At 41.9% G+C, this 13,547-nt stretch overlaps 1 protein-coding gene across 1 annotated transcript in view; it reads right to left on the bottom strand.

Moving 5' to 3' along the window:
• Positions 1-13,547, bottom strand: part of LOC149289956 (adhesion G protein-coupled receptor D1-like) — a gene marked incomplete at its 5' end in the record, with an annotated part of 168,721 nt that overhangs the window by 69,680 nt on the left and 85,494 nt on the right. The window lies entirely within an intron of this gene.

Genomic DNA, 13,547 nt, shown 5'->3' with positions numbered 1-13,547 from the left:
ACAGCTTGAAGCTGTCTAAGCTGGTAGTATGACGGATCTCCTCTGGCAGGCTGTTCCGTAATCTGGAAGCGGTCATCGAAAAGGTCCTCTGGGTGGTTGCAGACAGTCTGGTTTTTAGAGGTTGCAGCAAATTCCTCCCAGAGGACCTCAGTGCACGGGGTGGATTATACGGAAGGAGGCGGCCCCGAAGATAGTTTGGACCCAAGCCATTTAGGGCTTTAAAGGTCATAACCAACACCTTGCACTGGGCCTGGAAGCTAATAGGCAGCCAGTGGAACGATTTTAAGACAGGTGTTACATGATTGCTCCTGGCTATGCCAAAAACCAACCTGGCTGCCATATTTTGTACTAATTGAAACTTTCAAACTAGGCACAAGGGTAGCCCCATGTAGAGTGCATTGCAGAAATCGAGTCGTGAGGTTACCAGTGCATGTGCCACAGTTTCTAGGCCCCTTACTTCCAGGAAAGGGTGCAGCTGGTGTATCAGCTGAAGCTGATAACAGGCACTCCTGATGGTCACATTTACCTGATTTGTCATCTGGAGCGACAGAGTCTAGGAGCACCCCCAGACTGCGAACACAGTCCTTTGAGAAGAGTGGGACCTCATCTAGGACTGGAGGTTGTATCTCAATACCTGGGTTCAGGGCCGCTACTGTAAGTACCTCCGTTTTGTCTGGATTCAGTTTTAATCTGTTTTTCCTTATCTGGTCCATTACCGCTTTAAGACATTCATTGAGAGGAGAGACGCCATCTGAAGTCAAAGCTGTAGACTGAGACATGGAGAAGTATATCTGGGTGTCATCAGCGTACTGATAACACCCCGCCCCATGCATCCAGATGATCTCTCCCAGCGGTTTCATATATATATTGAATAGCATCAGGGACAGGATGGTGCCCTGAGGGATTCCATATTGATTCAATGTGGATTCCATATCTGACTGACATGTGAGTCATCAGCTAATCCCAACTATCCCAACTTGAATCAATTGCTGGATAGTAGGTCAATACTTGTCTAAATCCTATTGATTCAACAGCATTATTCTAGTTGGGATCTAGGCTCTGATGAGCACTGAATGTAGAGTCCATCATGAACAGAGAACATATTGTATGAATATAATGTATATCCATGAGGAATCCATCTCAAAAATTCTGTTACCTACTCAAGGAAGCATATGTATCTCACCATGTTTCTCCTCACGTTTACAAGCAGCCCTATTTGTCTTCTTATGACCTGGCAAATGTTGGTTGCCCACTTTGCTCCAACTTAATTTTAATCATACTGAAAATAATCTGTAGCCATGGTTAGAGGTTGCACACACTTATACACTTTGACAGAAACTTTGAGTGAAACAAGGGGATCATCTGTTTTAGATCTCATCCTAAACAACAGGGATGACCTGGTCAATGGGGTGCAAGTGGTGGGATCCTAAGGTGGGAGTGATCATGTTATTTGGAGTTTGTTATACAGTGGAAAGAAGAAACCAGGCATAGTCAGACATGCATTCTGTTTAGGAGAGCTGATTTCGGTAATATACTGAAATCAGTTTGTAACCATGGTTACAGATTGCACGCTCTTATACACTTTAACAGAAACCTTTTTTCATTTCAGTGAAATCCACAGCATGAGCATCATGCCGTAAATAAAAATGTGCACCAGACCACATGTATTAGGATCATATATGCATATTATTACTGTATTAATTTTATTTATATCATGCCTTTTATTCAGTGAACACAAAACATCACACATCGTTCTCTCTCTCTCTCTCTCTCACACACACACACAGACTTTATTCTTATAACACATCTGTAAGGTACAGCAGAGAATGACAATAAGATTGGTCCAGCTTATACTGTGAATTTCATAGCCCAGTCAGGTCCAGAATCTGGATCTTCCAAATCCCTGTCCAATTTGTAAACTAGGAATGGAAGGAATATTTACCATTATTCATTTCTGCCAGCTGAAAAAATGGGGTTCCTAACACTTGAGAAACCCATTTGGAAAAAAATAATACAGAGCGGAGAACAGGACACAGAACAATGGATGCAAGCTCCAGGATAAGAGATTCCAGCTCAACATTAGGAGGAACTTCCTGACAGTAAGGGCTGTTCAACAGTGGAACACACTCCTTCCTCGGAGTGTAGTGGAATCTCCTTCCTTGGAGGTCTTTAAACAGAGGCTGGATGGCCATCTGTTGGGGATGCTTTGATTGAGATTTCCTGCATGGCAGAATGGGGTTGGACTGGATGGCCCTTGGGGTCTCTTTCAACTCTCGGATTCTATGATTCTAATCCTGATTAGGATGCCATGGTTTTACAACCTTCTATAAAATGCCATTAGCTGTGCATTTACACCAGTGTAAGTTACCAACTGAATAACAATAATAATATCAAAAATAAAAAACAGGAAAAAAGGAGTGGTCTGCCATAACTCATTTGGACATAATGGTGGACACTTCCAATTTTGACAGACTCCAATCTGTCTGAAAAACTTTGTTGCCTGTTTTAAGTAAAAATTGTAAACCGAAACAAAAAAAACAGGAGCCTGCCATCTCACCAGGAAAGAGTTCTCTGAGGTACTCCTGCAAAGATGTCTGAAGCAGGAAAAAAGACAGGAGCTAAGGCACTGTGTCAAAGATTCATGATGTTAAAAACAAGGTTGAAAAATGGAAGCGGGCTCTATAAGCTACTACTAGTAAAATTCCTGCAGTAAAATAAAAATAAAAATGTGAGGCATGGAAACAGAAGGCCACCTTTGGGAAACTAGGTGTGACCGTGTGAACAAGGGAACCACTCTATATGTTTCAGGTAGACATTCATTTTATGTTGGAAATAATGGGGGTGGGGGAATGACTGTGAGGCACATAATGGTGAAAAAACATCAAAATAATAGCATTTTATTTGCTTTTTATTTGTTGTAACGTTTACCCAGTTGGGGAAATGACCATGTTTTACAGAAACGATTCAGTACTAGGGAGTAAACAGTAAACAGGAGCATACGGAAGGTCTCAGCATCTATTTAGCATGTTGGCTGGCTCAGCAACCACCAGGGCTTGCAGTTTTATTTTTGGAAATAATACAACAATGCCGGAAGAATTTACTCCTATATGGCGCTCAGATCCTGTGCTGGCATTGCTTCTGATAGCTGAGTGATAAATTGGCATCAAACAAGGATGGGAATTATTTGCCTCTTTATCACTTGGCTGCTCTGCCTGTATCATTCCTGGCTTGCCTTAGAGAGCGTGCTTACTGAAATGAATTCATCATTTGCTAAAAGCTAAAGAAGCACAGCATCAGGTGGAGATGAGCAACAATTAGATGTCAAAGAGTTACTCTTAGTCAACAGTGGGGTAAATTTCCTCTACCCTGCTTGATAGCCAATTCTCTTCTTTTGTCAACACATTAGCTAGAGCTCTGTAGATTTATTTACGGAGCAAATTAGGAGTTCTATTTAAAAAAGAGAAGGTTAGTGTTTTTTTTTTATTTGATTAAATATGATTTATACACTCCAATATGGCAAATAAAAAGAAAAAAAATTATAACAGTTATATACAGTAGCAGAACAAACAGAGCACACACATCATTATATATCTGTGTACTATCTTTCGTGTTATCTATATATCTTTAGTACAGTTGGCCCTTCTTATGCATGGATTTTTTTATACATGGATTTTTTTATACATGGATTCAAGCATCCATGGTTTGAAAATGTTCAAAAAAGTATAAATTTCAAATATTAAACCTTGATTTCCCATTTTTTATAAGGGACACCATTTTGTTATGTCATTATATTTAACGGGACTTGAGCATCCACAGATTTTGTTATCCACGGGGAATCTTGGAACCAAACCCCAGCGGATAACAAGGGTCCACTGTATTACCAATATTAATTATTCATTTCTTGGGATTACTAAACCCTTCTTCCTATACCCTTTATATCTGTCTACTCTCTTCTTTATTTCTTCTTTATTTCTGATTCACAATTACCAGCATGATCCTTGCCTTTCAATCTCATATCCCCCTAATGTTGTTCCTCTCTCTCTCTTATTCTTCTCTCATTCCTCTGTCTTTTCTCCTCCTATCTCTTTTCTCTATCTTCATCTTTACTACTTCCTATCTGTACCTGTCTTCCTTTCCAAACTATTAAGTTTATCGCACAGGGCTCCTGGCACACAAACGGAATGGTACAAAAGGGGCTGGGAAGGGAACTGAACGGGTGGGGGACGCATTTTACCGCACACCAGATCACCGCCAAACACTGCCAGAAGTCCGCATTACATTCCCCATCTGTCCCAGAGGAGGCGATTTTTGAGAACTGTTCTGAACAGTTCTCAGAAAGCGCCTCCTCTGGAACAGAAGGGGAATGTAATGCGGACTTCTGGCAGTGTTTGGCGGTGATCTGGTGTGCGGTAAAATGCGTCCCCCACCCGTTCAGTTCCCTTCCCAGCCCCTTTTGTACCATTCCGTTTGCGTGCCAGGAGCCCTGTGCGATAAACTTATATCTTTCTTTTTCTCTCTCTAACTCTTCACTTCCAGACATGTTTAAGAAGTAACTAAAGGCAATTATTTATACTGAATAATAAGAAATAGTTAATTTTGAATAATTATGGCTAGAATCAGTGGCACCCCACACTAGGGTGTCACCTGGTGTGGAGGGTGGGGCTTTAGGGGCAGGGCTATAAGGGCATGTCCCCACTTCCCTGTCCAGTGTGGCTTTACACGTGAGCAAATCTGCACTGGGCAAGGCGGAAGGGGTGCCCTGGACCTCTCCCTCCCTGCCAAATGCCATGGGTTTTTGGCCGGGTGTCACCCCACTTCTGGGTTATCACCCAGTGTACTCTGAAGCCCCCCCACACTCCTAGTACTGCCACTAGCCAGAGGTCCTTGTTGTCACCTTCGAACTAAAAATGTAACTATTTCCAAATCTCTCAAAATTCCATCCATTTTTTGCACTCACTGCTACAGCAGAAGAGGAGAGGTTCTTGTTCTCAAGGAGACATTCCATGCAAACAAGTTCCTGGATTTTCCAGGATTTCTGCTCACTGAAAGAGTCTCCATGCAAAAAGTAACCTTGATCTCACAGATTGCAGTAACCCAAGCAGTTAGAATAATAGCATCATAGAGTTGGAAGAGACCACCATGCAGTCCAACCCCCTACCATGACCATCCAGCCTCTGCTTAACAACCTCCAAAGAAAAAGACTCCATCACACTCTGGGGCAGCATATTCCACTGTTGAACAGCTCTTTTACCATCAGGAAGTTCTTTCTAATGTTGAGGTGGAATCTCTGTAGCTTGCATCCTTTGAATACATTGTAGGCCCTGTTCTATGCAGCAGCAGAAAACAAGCTTACTCAATCTTCTATATGACATCCCTTCAAATACTTAAACAGGGCTATCATATCACCCTAAGTTATTCAAACAAATTATTACTAATTATTATTAATTAATTATTAATTATTCCTCATAGGGCATGGTTTCCAGACCATTCACCATTGTAGTTGCCCTCCTTTGGACATTCTTCAGTTTCTCAACATCCTTTTTGAAATGTGGTGCCCAGAACTGAACACAGTATTCCAGGTGGGGCCTCACCAAAGCAGAATATAGTGGCACTATTACTTCTAGACACTATACTTCTATTGATTTAGCCTAAAATTGCATTGGTCTTTTTAGCTGCCTCTTCACACTGTTGACTCATGTTCAACTTGTGGTCTACCTGGACTCTTAGATCCCTTTCACATGTAGTTTCATTCAGCCAGGTGTCCCCCATCCTATATCTGTGCATTTTATTTTTCTGCCCTAAGTGCAGTACCTTACATGTTTCTGTGTTAAATATCATTTTGTTAACTTTGGTCCAGCTTTCCAGTTTATACAGGGCATTTTTAATTTTGATCCTGTCTTTTCAGGTATTAGCTACTCCTTCTAATTTGGTGTCATTTGAAAATTTGATAAGTATGCTCCTAATTCTGTAATGCAAGTCATTGATAAAAATGTTGACTAGCACAGGCCTGGGACAGACCCCTGTGGGACCCCACTGGTCACTTCTCTCCAGGATGAAAAGGAGCCATTGTTGAGCATGCTTTGGGTTTGGCCGGTCAACCAATTACAAATCCATGTAACAGTTACCTTGTCTATCCCACTTTTTACAAGCTTGTTTGCAAGAATGTCATGGGGAACCTTGTCAAAGGCCTTACTGAAACCAAGATATGCTATATCCACAGCATTCCCTTCATCTACCAAGCTGGCAAGTTTATAAAAAAAAAAGGCAAATGATATGACCATTGTGAAACAGGACAATATGAAAAATTGCCACCCATTGCACATTCCTTATTTCCATGCCATAGTAATACAATCTGGCACAACTCCAGCATAGCTCAACTTGTAAATTGTTGATACACAGCTGATAGATAGGATCTCAGCCCCTGATGTTTTGAATTGAAATTGGGTACTGCCATGAAGAAGACACCCAAAAAGCCATCTGACACAATTTCCTGATGAGTTCTGACTAGTCCCTTTTTTGCTTTTAGTGACCCCAGCCCCCCCACCCCCACTGCCACTTTAGACTTCCAGCTTGAGACCTGACATTACAATTTGGATAAAAACTTAAAACATCATCAAATTTAAAGAGGATGGCTGTCAAGCATGTAAGAGACAGAGAGGCAAACAGATAGTCTCTTTTTAATGATAAATTATTTATTGATTAGTTACATTTATATCCTATCTTTCTTATAATGAGGTCAAGGCTGTGTACATGTCTTCCTCACCATGTTATCCACAAACCAACAACAGTGTGAGGCAAATCAGGATGAAGTGGAGAGGCTGATCTATGATCACAGTGACTCAGTAGGAACTGTAACTGAAATCTCCCTAATACCAGTTCAACACTGATCACTGTACCACATTATTACATTGATATATCACCTCTCCTCCAAGCAGTTTAGTACATTGTAGAGGGGTCTTTCTCTATTTAAAACAACACTTAGGAGTTATTTAGCCTAAGAGGATATGAACTTCATAGCTAAGCAGAGATCTGAACCTGTACTATATCTCCCCAGTCCTAGCCTGATGCTCTTACCACTGCTAAGGGGCAGTACCAGCTTCTTTGAAAATACTTTGCATTACGATTAGTTCGTGAAGCTGCAAACCCTGATGCACCAAGAGGTCCCCATCACAAAACACTTTGACTGACACTTCTGGTGTCCAACTGAAAACAGCAACTAGAGAAGCAAACAACATCACAAAAATTTATCCACAAAACATTTCACCTAAACATTAGGAAGGCCATCTTTACTGTTAAGAACTGTTTGAAAGTGGAATACCATATATACTTGTGTAGAACTCAAAAACCTAGGTCGACCTATACACGGGTCATACAGTACATCTGTCCCAAGTCTCTCCCCAGCTGAGCTACCTCCCCTGGGGAAAGCCCAACTGGCAAGAGACTGGGAAGAGGATGGACCATCCCCGCAGCTGACCCTTGACTTATCCACGGATCATCTAAAAATCCACACTTTTGGTAACAAAAGTTGACCTCCACTTATACACGAGGTCGACTTATAGTCAAATATATATGGTAGATTGACTTGAAGGGTGGTGGACTCTTAGGAGATATTTAAATAGAGGCTGGATGGAGATCTCTTGGGGGGTGCTGTGGCTTTTTAATTACTGCATGACAGGGTGTTGGCCTAGATGGTCCTTGCAGCTCCTTCTGACTCTTAAGATTCCATTAAATATGGCTTGCTATACAGAAAGATACAGCACCTTGCCCTCCTTCTGTCATGTTCCTGGCAAAGAAATGGAAATTTAGGTCAAAACATTGACCCAAAAAACCTAGGTGACTTATACATGGGTCTTATACACACAAGAATGTGAGAAAACAGAAAGTGAAGAAAGGAAGGTAGTGCACGACATTCTCTGGTGGCTTCAGATCTCAAACTGGATATTGTTATGACGAGAGGGGTACACTGAGCTACAATGGATAGAATCATAGAATCACAGAGTTGGAAGAGACCTCAAGGAGCACCCAGTTCAAACTCCTGCCATTCAGGAACACAGAATCAAAGCATCCCCAACAGATGGCCATCCAGTCTGTTTGGGGGGGAAAACCCAAAGACTGGACTCCATCACTCTCCAAGGAAGCATTCCTGACGGTATAATGCTTGAGAAGGCGTGATGACCTGAGCAATCCATAAGACCCTATCCAGCTTGACTCCTCGGTCTAAACAAGAGATTTTCATTGCAGGCTGAGTTGCCTAACAACCCTGTCAAACACTGCAGACAGGGGGTCTTTCTCATTGCTATATGGAGATGCTAGGAATTAGCATGGGACTTTCTCCATACAAAACCTGAGCTCTGCCACTGAGCTATTTGGCCCATTAAGACAACTAGGATAGACTGTAAGAGGGGAGTACATTAGCCAGTCTGATAAAAACGAACAACACAACCAGAACACAGTGTCTGTGTTCTATTAACCCACCGGTGGTAAAATTTTATTTTTCTGGATTGAAAAAGTTGTTTTACAGAGTTTGTATTCAAGTGTTTTTTTAATGTTATAAAAGAGTACAAATCCCACAGAGAAAGAAGTCGAAAATAGAGCCCCTAAGGAGCCTGAGATGCGCTTGCTTAAAAAGCCATTATCTTTTTGATCAGCTCAAGAATGTGACTGCCAGCTGTTCTGGGCCCTGCTCAAGACAGCACACCAAAGAGAAGGGCTGTCAACACACCTTCTCCAGGTGAGAATATCTCTGCTGTGTCAACAGCTTGCACTTAAACCTTTTGACAGCTAAGAGAACAGTAGATGCCTGCTCAAGAAATCCTACCCACCCCTCTGTTTGCTGACTGCTTTTACAGATACCTGCTTTGGAGGAAAAGAGAGATCATTGCCTTGCAGCTGGCAAGTTCCCTCCACCACTTTGGTACACTTCCCATCATTAGACAGAATCACTCTGTGCCAAGCTTTAATATAGTAATGTTGTGTCACTCTTAATGGCTAACACTGTTTTGGTACAAAGGACATCTTTGCTGTGTGCTTATTTAATGACATCTGATATTTTGGCTTCAGAAATTACATTTTTTCAATTTAATCCAGAAACAATAGAACCTTTTTCTTGCTCGGCCAGAGTATTGACCAAAACACGGCACAGGCATTGCTGTCAATCGGATCTCCATTCACCCTCATACTAGCCTTGCTTTTTCAGATTTTTAAAAGCAACTTATGAAGACTGGGTGTTTTCCAATGGAGAAAATGTGACAGCACTCAGAGTTCTTGTTCAAGTTACTGTAGAAATCCAAACTAAGAAGAGTTAGGATGAGAGAGAGGAGGCCCACTGCCACCCTCACAGGTAGTTTTAAATGATGGAAGAAAGAAACACCTCCCACGTTTCTAAAGAAGCTTTCAGAAACTTTGTACTAGTTTGCCATTTCTGAACTGAGCTGGTGAACCTGTTGTGAAAATGCATTGTGACAGCTGCAGTTTAGATACACATCTGTTCCATGTCCAGGCAGCCATTTCACTTCAGGTCTATCAAGGATGAGAGGAAAATAGTTTGTGATGTAGCAGCAGATCCCTGGGTGATCCGTGGCAGATTGGCAACCCTTTATGACTACTAAATGTTTAATGTCTGCAGTAATTAAAAGGCTTTCCTTTGTCCCACAAATTAAGCTGTTAAAAGTAAAAGGGAGAAGGGACCAGGGAAAGAGTCCAGATATCTGCAATGAGCTAAGCCTGACAGAGCCTGTACTCAGAGGTAGCCTCATTTACCAGTTCTAATTGTCTGTCCCACTAAGATGTAATTTTATCCTTTGTGGTTCTTGTACTAAACAAAACAGATACCACAACACTAAAATTAGGCCTATGCAGTGCCCACTCCTAATTTAGAATATTTATACCACTTTCCATGTTAGCATCAAACTGTTACAGGCAGAGGAAACAGTAACACAAAAATGGTATATATTACAGCCCATGGTGTTTCTTCCATTCATTTAAAACTATCTGTGAGGTTGGTGGTGGGCTTCCTATCTCTCATCCTACCTCTTCCAAGTTTAGATTTCCACAGTAACTGGAACAAGGGCTCTGGGTGAATCATAGAATCATAGAGTTGGAAGAGATCCCAAGGGCCCTGATCCAGTCCAACCCCATTCTGCCATGCAGGAAATCACAATCAAAGCATCCCCAACAGATGGCCATCCAGCCTCTGTTTACAGACCTCCAAAAAGGGAGGCTCCATCACTCACCAAGGGAGTGTGTTCCAGTGTCTAACAGTTCTGTCAAGAAATTACTCCTAATGTTGAGATGTAATCTCTTTTCTTGTAGCTTGCATCCCTTGTTCCGTGTTCTAGTCTGTGGAGCAGCAGAGGTTTGCTCCATCCGCAATGTGACACCCCTTCAAATATAAATACAAGGGACCTTGAAGCAGTGGCACATGCACTGGTAACCTCTTGTCTTGATTTCTGTAATGCGCTCTACATGGGGCTACCCTTGTGCCATGTTTGGAAGCTTCAATTGGTCCAAAATATGGCAGCCAGATTGGTCACTGGCATATCCAGGTCTGACCACATAAGACCTGTTTTAAAATCTCTCCACTGGCTGCCGATCAGCTTCCGGGCATAGTACAAAGTGTAGGTTATTACCTTTAAAGCCCTACATGGCTTGGGCCTGAGTTACTTGCAGGAACGCCTCTCCCTACACAATCCGCCCCGCACTCTCAGAACATCAGGGAAGAATTTATTAGAACTGAAAATGACCAGATTAGTAATGACTTCCCAAAGAACTTTTCCTTCCACTGCTCCAAAATTATGGAACGACCTGCCAGAAGAGATCTATCTTATTACCACCTTAGATGCTTTTAAGAAAGTGATCAAGACTATCTGAACCTGTATAGGCTAACCATCCACCCCAATGCTCCACTCTTCCGACCGTGACTATTAAGCAATTCTATTGTTAATTACTGTTATACTGTGATCTGGAATTGTTTTTATTGTTGTTGTATTTTATTGTTGATAGTACTATTGTATATATTTTATCAGATTGTAATCCTGCCTCGATCTGCAGGGAGAGGCGGAAATATTATTATTATTATTATTATTATTATTATTATTATTATTATTATTATTATTATTATTCAGGGCTATCATATCACCTCTTAACCATCTCTTCTCCAGGCTAAACAAACCCAGCTCCCAAAGTCGCTCTTCATAGAGCATGGTTTCCAGACCTTTCACTGTTTTGGTGGTCCTCCTCTGGACACACTCCAACTTGTCAACATCCTTTTTGAATTATGGTGCCCAGAACTGGACACAGTATTCCAGGTGCTTTCCAAACTACTAGTCTCTCCAAGCTATGGTATTAAAATGGCAGATGGTACTTTTTAACTTCAATTTTACTTTATTAAAAAGCAAAAAGAACAACTCTTAAAGCAGCTGGGAATGGTTTCAATTTTATGGGGAGAGAGCGAGTTTAGGCACAGAGCCAAAAATTTTCTTTAATTGCGCTGAGCTGTAAATGTTCCCTGGATTTATTATCAGGACACTCTGCTTTCTTCAGATTTGCACGTACAGAATTCTATGTACTTTCTGTAGATGCATGAGATCCTAGAAATTGTTTCTTTTTTTAGATATCCACTTATTCTAGCAGTTGGGAAAATCATTGAAAATGTTATTGTCACAGCTGCATACTTGAGACATGTATGTGCCATATTCAGATTCCTGGCTCCAAGGGTCTCCTTTGAACAAAACAGGTCCCTGTCAGAGTTTGAATTCCATTAGGTGTGAAAATTAATGCAATGATGTTAAACATTAGAAAATGAGAAATTAATGCTTTATCATAAACACTGACATTTGAAAGTGTCTGTTTAGCTGAGTTTTCATTAGTTAATTCATTTTTGAAAGTGTTGGGCAATCCATGGGATTGACAAGAGAATGGCAAGGAAGTTGTTGCTGTTGACCCAAAGAACCAACTTTTTGTTATTGGCTTCTTTGGCGGGTTACAGACCGCCAAAAAATACGTATGGAATACGTATTAGGGTTAGGAAGGGGCAGTGCTTCCGCACCCCCTAACCCTAGTACGTATTCCATACATACAACATGGCGGCGCCCCTTCCACATGGGGGCCGCCATGTTTACGTATCGGACGCATAGTGTCCAGACGTGTTGCGGCACCTCGCGACATCACAGAGGCGCCGCAAGGAGGAGCTCCATTTTGGAGCGCCTTTTTTTGCTCCGCGTGGGAGCCGCGCAGTGTGGCTGCTGCGGCTCCCGCATGGAGCAAACGGCGGCGGCGGCAGACCGCCTCAAAGCGGTGGTCTATAACCCGCCTTTATTTTATTTTTTAATGCTGCCTTTCTCTGCTGGATTGCCTCCCCCCCCCCCCAATAGACTACATAGTCTATAATATATGTTATCTGGGAATGGTGGGAATCCAACATGTCTGGAAACTGTCAGATGGGGGGGGGAATTGTAATAAAGCACGAGATCTCATCTTACAACCTGTTTAATTCATTTTGATATTTGCAACCTCACAGAAGAGCCCTCCATCACCCCTAGTTGACCTTTGAAACCAACAATATTAAAAGGGATGTTTTGGTCATGTAGTCATTGAGGGTGACCAAGGTAAGGAAATAGCCTGCCCAAATAATGAGATCTGGTGGGGTCAACTTGGAGTTTATCACACTAGCGAGATCCCATGGGAAAACAGGAGTTAAACAAGATTTAAATGCCCAAAGTTTATCTCACAACATTGCAGTTAACGTGAAATAACACAAAGTTAATCCAAACACAAAGCAGAGAAAACTGGCAGCTTTTTACTTTCGGAACAACCCAAAAGTTAAAAAAGCTGCTATTTTTCTCTACTTTGCGTTCAGATTAACTTCACGTTATTTCACTTGGGCAGTCCCCTAGTGTGATAAACTCCCCGAATTTGCAAGTTTTGTTTAAATTCGAATGTACTTTAAATCTCGTTTAACTCCCGTTTTCATGTGGGATCTCGCTAGTGTGATAAATGCCATAGATAGGATAGGTCCATTGAGTATGGAATCTGCCTAATCTCTCCACACAGGAGTGTGATAGTGGGCAATGCACCAGGTACTTGCCAAAAGGTTGGAAATCAAAGGATACTTCCCTCTGGAGATGACATCTCTTTGTGTGAAACATTTGAATTGATTGCCCTGTCATTTCCCAGCCCGTACCTAAAAATGATTTTGCACTCCTTTGGCCATTCTCCCTCCTGGAAAAATTCACTCAAGGCCCTGAGAAAACTGCCCCCGGACACATTCCATCCTATAAATATGCCTGTTTGGGCAGTCTCAGGTCCCGGTTCAGTTCAAACTGCCACCCTGTCTTTTTGTCTTTTGATTCCTCGGCACATGCAGGCCCACCCAAGTCCTAGGCTGTGTGCTGAGCCAGACTAATTCACCACTTTCCCCAGTCGGAGCTCCGAGCCTGAACCCAGTAAAGTATTGCCTTCTGCTAAACCCTCCAATTCTCTATCTGTTACCACCCTTACATAATTAGTTCTTGTATATGTGTATGAGTAAGTGTCATTGTGTGAAAGTT

This window comes from Sceloporus occidentalis, unplaced genomic scaffold (genome assembly GCF_023333645.1).
Source record: "Sceloporus occidentalis isolate IW3139 unplaced genomic scaffold, rSceOcc1.0.p SCAF_41, whole genome shotgun sequence".
NCBI lineage: Eukaryota > Metazoa > Chordata > Lepidosauria > Squamata > Phrynosomatidae > Sceloporus > Sceloporus occidentalis.
The sequence above is the reverse complement of the archived record's forward strand: the minus strand, read 5'-3'. Positions and strand labels throughout refer to the sequence as shown.